At 34.2% G+C, this 7401-nt stretch overlaps 1 pseudogene; it reads left to right on the top strand.

Moving 5' to 3' along the window:
- The first annotated feature begins 1416 nt into the window (after positions 1–1416).
- Positions 1417–6205, top strand: LOC110714077 (annotated as a pseudogene).
- The last annotated feature ends 1196 nt before the right edge of the window (positions 6206–7401 follow it).

Genomic DNA, 7401 nt, shown 5'->3' with positions numbered 1-7401 from the left:
GATTAAAAAGTGTACATTAGAAACCATTTAGTTACAAATGGAGAGCTTTATATGAAATCATACTTGTGAGTTAAATTTTCGATCATCTAGCACTCTTTAATGGTGGAGATTCTCCCAACTATCTACTAAGGGCCCGTTCTCATACATTTATTTTCAATTCAGTTCAGCTCTTAATTTCTTTTTCTTATAGAATATTCATTTCAATTCAATACAGTTCAGTTCAGTTCAGCTGAGTTCAATTTATGAGAACAGGCCCTAAATCCTAGTGAATTGGATATATGAAGTTGGACTCCTAAGATATGTCAATTTAACAGAGTTTTTTTTTCTTAGTAAAATAAATAAATTACTCAATGAAATCATGGATTGAACATAAAGCACACACATCAATTATCATAGTAAGGTGAAATTTGCTGACTTAAACGCCCATGCATCATGCACTAATCCACTAACTAATTAACACCTATCATGCTATCAATTATCATGTATGATGATGCATAGTAAAGTAATACTACAAAAATTTAATAAAGCAAATTTACTTAACACTTCAATGATCACTCTTGTATAAACTTAACTATGTTGTCAAGAATTGCATTGGTAGCTTGGTACATTAATTGTATTGTTTACAACTTACTCCAAATAGCAAACAAATAAACTATAGAAAAGTTTAGACAAATTCCATTGTTCGAATAAGGCTCTGTTCTTTTGAGCTTTTGAACAGAGTTGAGCAGATTTTAACAGAGCATGTATTAATAGAGTAAAGCAACTTTGAAGAACAATATCTAATTGTATTTTACCAAATCTAATCCGTCTTATTTACGAATTTGGTATTTATGAGCAAATATTAAGTGTGATACTAATTTATCTAGTGTATATTCCGTAGTAATACATTCGAATATCTATCGAATATACTGATTATGACAATGGAGTAAAGTAACATTTTAATTTGAAAGGAAAAAAGAAAACATTTTGTTGATGAAAAAGACTAACAAACTTAGGTGTAAAATCACAACAAATCAAAATATAATTAGTGGAAAAAAGTAAACTACGTGTAAAAATTAAGCTCAAGAAAAACAAAAATAAAAGGGAGGTTGTAATAGTTTTCGGCAAAAAAGTGACATAAGATTCAATGACTTTCTGTGTCACTCCTACAACAAAATCGAAAGTTGTAACTAAGCAAAATTAATTTCAAAAAATAAATTTAAAAATAAAATTGGAGAGAAAAAAAAAATAAAAAATAAATCAGGAGGAGTCCACATCTCCCCACTCCTTTTGAGAATACTCTTTTTAATTTTTTAATTCTTCCCAAAAATATTCTAAATAATTATAAATAAAAATAAAAATAAAAATAAATTTCACCCTCAAAATTCTCAAAAATTTCTTAGTTCATCACTCTCATAACTTCTCTCTTTCTCTCTCCTCTTTTTCTCACTCTTTTCGTCTCTTCTCCCCTCAGGTAACTGTTTACACACAACACACTTTTTTTCTGCTTAATTTTTGTTTTATTTTACTTATTTTTGTTTTGATTTTAGGGTTTTGTGATGATTTTGTTTACTGGAAATTGTTACTTGTTTGTAATTTTGATTTTGTTTTTGGTTGAATTTTTCTGTTGTTAGTAGCATTTTTCGATGTTTTTGTGCTGAATTGTTGAACTATTTTTTCGTTTCATTTATATTTTCGTATTCTGTAAGCTCATAATTAGTGATTAATAAGTTCTAGAATCTGCTGTTTAGAGTAAAGTATCATTGATTTATTTTTATTATTTTTATTTTTACTATATGTTGAGAATTTAGATTTGTAAATGAAGATTGTAGATAATTTTGTGGTGATTTTCATGATTTTTGGTCATAGCTAAATTATGCAGGAAAAATTATGTTTGTTTGACATTTTCGAAGCGGTAGTTTTGTTGCTAGTATGAATTCAAGAGTAAGGGAGGGGGATTGATGTGTGTGAAATCACTTTAGTAGTATATGATTTGGTAGTCGACTCTAATACCCAATCCCGAAAGAATCTGCTCGATTTTTCGTGTCGAAAGTCGATAGGAGCGTATGAGAGGGTTTCCAGTGAATTTATTACCTCTTGGTGATTCCGTAGTTGCTGATTTTGGTGCAGCGAGTTTGATGAGCACAAATTTCATTATATTTGTTTCAAATTATGGAATAAGGTAGGAGTTGAGGTACTTCTGCTGCTAAATGCTACGGAGTAGCTCAAAAAGGGGTATCTAGTTGATGTATAGTTGAAGCTATAGACATAAAAATCACCTCATGTGTTTTCTCATCGTATTTATGTGAAATGCTCTTGCTGTTTTTAAGCTGCTGATTTATCGGAATTTTTAATTTTCTCTTTGCTCCAATTTCAGACAGGCTTTCTAAATAAATCAATGTTATTTTGTTATTTTTCCATCTCTTAGATCGAGTTTCCTTTTTGGGATTTTCCGCTGTGTGACACTAATATCGTTATCGTTGTACGAGTACTTTTGATATGAGCACATCATGCCATCATGGAGTTGGAATCCATGTTAGTCTTATTGCTTGTGTAATACTTATGATTTTTCTTGTTATCTCTTATGATGTACGGCAGGGAGGATTTGTCATGAAGACCTAGATTTTGAAGTACAAAAACTGGCTATGGGTGGTTGCTGTTGCTCTTCCAGAAAGACTCAATTGCAAGGGACACCTGTGTATTACTATGTATGTTAACATAAAGTTTTTTTTTTTTGTACATGTACTCAATCTAATTCGCCTTCTTTAGCTTCTTAGTTTGGTGAAACTGTGAAAGGATGTTAACATAAAGTTTTTTTTTAAGGAGTAGCATGTAATCCTCTCTCATTCTCTGATGCTTTTCGTGCAATTCTTAAGATTCTTCGTTCGGTGAAATTGTGAAAGGATGTTCATCTGCCACGATATATAAGTGTAGGAGTGACTGCCATGCACTAGGGATGTCATCACTGCTTTGACTTGTGAACCTGTGGTTGCCTTTGCATCTCCTGCAACTGTCTCTTTGGAAGTGTTATTAGTGTTACTCCAGTGTTTGCCTCTCCATGATGCTGATCCAATATTTTACTTTTATTTTTTTCATTATTGTGCTATACCATTACTTCAACTAGCAACTGAAGTGATAGAGTCAAGAAGGCATGATCTGATATCACTTTCAGCTGGCTTAAGGATCTTGCATTCTTTATATTGTTGGTCTGTTCTGTTCATCCTTAAGTATGATGTTTTATAGTTGACAAACTTGACCTTCTTATGAGTAGAAAAGGGAGGAGAATCTTCTAGCTGCTTCAGATTCAGCTACTCATTCCAATATACTATATAAATTCTTATGTAAAGAATGGCATCTTTTTCATGAAAAATGTGACCATGTGCCACATTATTTGTGTATTTATTTCAAAAGCACACCCTACAGTTGTTGCTCTGGGCCAGTAGCAGAATGATGTTCTTAATTAAATTTCTAATTTGCATGCATCTTTCTGTCCACATAGTATTAGAATCATGTTTGTTCTCTGGGTTATCTTTCAAAGATCTCTAAAAAAAATAAAAAATAAAAAAATCCCCCGTACTTGTATTGTATACTTGTATTAACTTGCTAATAGTTTCAACAAATTTGGTGTAAGATTGTCCCTAGTGTTGATTTCTTTGTCCCTGCTACAGCTGTAAAAGGTGGGAACTGTTCATGTTGTGGTTGACACATTCCAATTGTATGTGAGCTTAATTTTTTATTTTCTTTCACGCAGTGCCCTCCATCTTTGGAAGAGCAGGATAACTTGAGAGCATACCGTGGGGCAGCCCCCGGGCTGTCAACAGGGCTTTTGGTTGGACTAAATCTGGACACATCGAGCCTGATACTTTCAGACCCCCTCCAGCACCCATTCCTTTTAATGTGCTTTTTGGGCGTCCCCAGACTCCAATTCGTTCTCTAGGATGTCAAGGACCTAAGTGTGATGCAACGAAACAATCAAAACCCACATCTCTCGGAGAGATTGCTGCCATTGATAGATCTGAAAAATTGACACCTGGTGATCATGTTGGGAAATCAGAAGGAAAAACTCTTGCTGATATTTTGCTTGCCTCACCAACGAAGTCTGATGTTGAAATTACAAAATCATCTGAGGCTTATGAGTTAGCCATTGAAGAAGAAGACGCCTGTCCTATCTGTCTTGAAGGTGAGGGTTTTTTCACTTCAAAGTAGGCATTGAGTTACTATCTGTTCCTGTATTTTATCTCACCGATGAATTTTATTTGCAGAATATGACACAGACAATCCTAAAATGGTTACCAATTGTGAGCATGATTTTCACCTGTCATGTCTCCTGGAGTGGATGGAAAGAAGTGATTCCTGTCCAGTTTGTGATAAGGTCTGTATCTAGTATCACTACAAGTACTAATATATATATTTAATTCATGCAGATGATGATCATTATTATGTTTTTCTTTCTTTTTTTGACCTTCCTGCTGGGTGACAGCCAGATTATTTATATCTACTGTATTGGTTGTAGACATTTGAAAACAATGCTTTGTCAGCAGCTCAGCACACTTAATACCTCTCCATGAACCCATATAAACTTGGTTGCCTTCACCCTCTTTCATAGTTTACCATCCAACTTTTACTCCCTTTTCAACTAGAATAATTGGTTAAAACTTAATGTGTGGGTTTCAACTAGAATAATTGGTTAAAACTTAATGTATGGGTTTCTGCTGGAGGGCCAGCCCATTTTAGTGATGGTTGGTCAAGCAAACCTTGGGCAGGGTTTTGACTTGCAGTTACAGTTGCAATTCTAGCAACAGTTGCTGATTGTAGAAGTGTATTATTTTTTGATGTCATGTAAATCGTTGTGGTTGATGAAGTATGAACTTGCAATCTACATTAGTCATAAAAGCTGTTATTGGCTTCGACCGATTAAGACTTTGTATTGGACATCAGTCACATTGGCCAATCCTTTTCAACTTGGGATGTCTGAGTGAGTGAGTTCAGCAAGGTGAATTAAACCTTGATCTGGAGGAGCGAGTGGGTTATATAGGCTGGTGTGAGTTTTGCAAAGTTGCTAAATACCATAAAGTTAGCCTAATTCTCTTGCTTAGAACAGTATTAGTGGGGGATTTAGATGACACAGCCTGACTGGTGGGTACCCTGTTCCTACAATCACTAATAAGTTGTTAGCTGTAAGTAACCTTTATCTGCTTGCCAACTGAACAAGTGATTTGCTACTACAATTTCACAGCATATGATTAAACACAACATAAAAGTTGATTTTACGTTTAATTTACTCCTTGAAATCTGAATTTGAAAATTCCCCTTGGATGTTCTTTAAACTAGATTGGCCACAGGCAGTTGGCAAAGTTACTACATCAGGTGTAATTTTCTTCTGGTCTTTCATTTTATAATTTTCAAACAATGCTTCAATTGTTGAGATATGTGTTGCTGTTTCTATTAAGGGGCCAAATATAACATTTGTTTATTGTACATGGAACAGGAAATGATATTTGATCACCCTGATGGTCAGAACTGAAAATTTCCCTTAATGAGCAGATCTAGTTGCTTATTCCAAATGCTTGCTGGTCGGTAAACCAAACATTAAGGGAGTTATATGCTTCAGTGAGGTCTCAGATTCTTTTTAGCTGACTCAACTTGTGGCTTATTAAGTTGTTCAACATCGTTATTCCATTTAAAGTCTGGTTTGCTGGAGTATCCTGGACTGATCTTTGATGTATGTATCAGTGACTGAAAAATTTGACTGGTTCTTGTCAAAGAATGTGTACAAGCTGCAGGTTAAGGACTGTGATATATTCACAAGCTGTTTGGAAGATTTCGAAAGGGATGCAATGGTTAGCACTCGCCTTTCGGTCTATATAATTGCAGCAAATTCCATTTTATGTACAGATTTTTATTTTGGTCCGTCACCCCTTCTTTTGGTGGTGCTGTTTTGTCTCGTCCTCCATTTATTTTGTACTCCCTCATCCTCCATTTATATTGTCCTCGCTCCCTCATCCTTACCCCGTCTTTAGTAGGTTATGTTTTCCTTACCCATATTAGCTACACATAAAATTAGTGTATGTGCCTCTGTACTTTAGCTTGGTTTCACAATTTTTTCTTTTTTTCAGGAAAACATTTTTTAGTAAAGTCAGTGCTCATTGTCACTGAATTCTGGTCACTATACAAAAATGTCAACAGTGAGTTTGTTCTATCTTCATACTCCTTTCTTGCTGAAGCATTTTTTCAGGATTTCCTTTTCCGTCATTTCTGTTTGCATTTTAGAAAAGCTCTCTTTGCATAAAATAATTATTTTGACTACATGCCCTATGATCTTATGCAATAGTTGATGCATTCATTTCATTATTGGTGATGTACTGATGTGGTCTATATATTCAGTAATCAATAAGCTACGTATTTGATTAGCATGTGATACAGTTGCATCACTTGCATGCTATGAGGTGTAGCACTTTGGTGCTATCCTCATCTCTCGTGGCATAGACCCGGGTTTTTTAATGCACACACCCCTCCCCTTCCTCCTCCCCCTCCCCAGGATATGGAATTACGGCCAGCTCACCCAATATATAAATATGTGACGACCACATTATTCTGAAACCTCTCTATGATATTCGTTCTACGGTTCTACCTATTTTTCTGTGTAAAGTGTAATGACGATTGTTTATTACGTAATGAAGTTGTTTATGAAGGCCAAGGGGGTGATGAAGAGGGAAAAAAGTGGAAGTACTAACCTCGTAGGGTAATAGAATCTAATAGAATGGAAAATTGGAAAGGAATGAATAAATGAATTTGAATGTTGTTGTAAACATTCTTAAAGAATGATAAATAAATATTTTTGACTAATAAAGAGTAGGTTGCTATATTTCCAACAATATTGGGCCCATTTGACATTGCTATCAAAGAATCCTATTTTTACCTTTTAATATTCACTTAAAATTCATGTGATGTCGGTGATATAATACAAAGTTTCTTAAGTAATTTTTCATATAGAGTACTTTATACAATACTTGTATAATATATAGTCACAAATATTAAGTGGATAATCTTTTGCGAATGAGAAAGTATGGATTTAAAAGTTAGAATCTAATCTTAGTTAGAAACATAAAAGGTGGGTTGGTGATACATGGTTTTCAAGTGCCTTGTTTTGCTTCATAATTTTATTTGGCTATTATTGGAAAATTACAAAATTCTGTTCATGGTGGGGGCTTTTGATGTCTTTTCCTCATAGTTGGTTGCGTTGCCTCTTTCTTAAGTTTAAGAGTTAGAAGAGGAAAATAGCATGCAAGAAAATACAAGTATATAAGAATGTAACCCAATCCAAACCCCATTTGTGTGGATGTCACAATCTATGCCAAACTATATATGGACTACATTCATTTTCATGTTACTAGTCTTTGTATTTTGATGACTAAAGTTTCC

The sequence above is a fragment of the Chenopodium quinoa genome, unplaced genomic scaffold (genome assembly GCF_001683475.1).
Source record: "Chenopodium quinoa cultivar QQ74 unplaced genomic scaffold, ASM168347v1, whole genome shotgun sequence".
Lineage (NCBI taxonomy): Eukaryota > Viridiplantae > Streptophyta > Magnoliopsida > Caryophyllales > Amaranthaceae > Chenopodium > Chenopodium quinoa.
The sequence above is the reverse complement of the archived record's forward strand: the minus strand, read 5'-3'. Positions and strand labels throughout refer to the sequence as shown.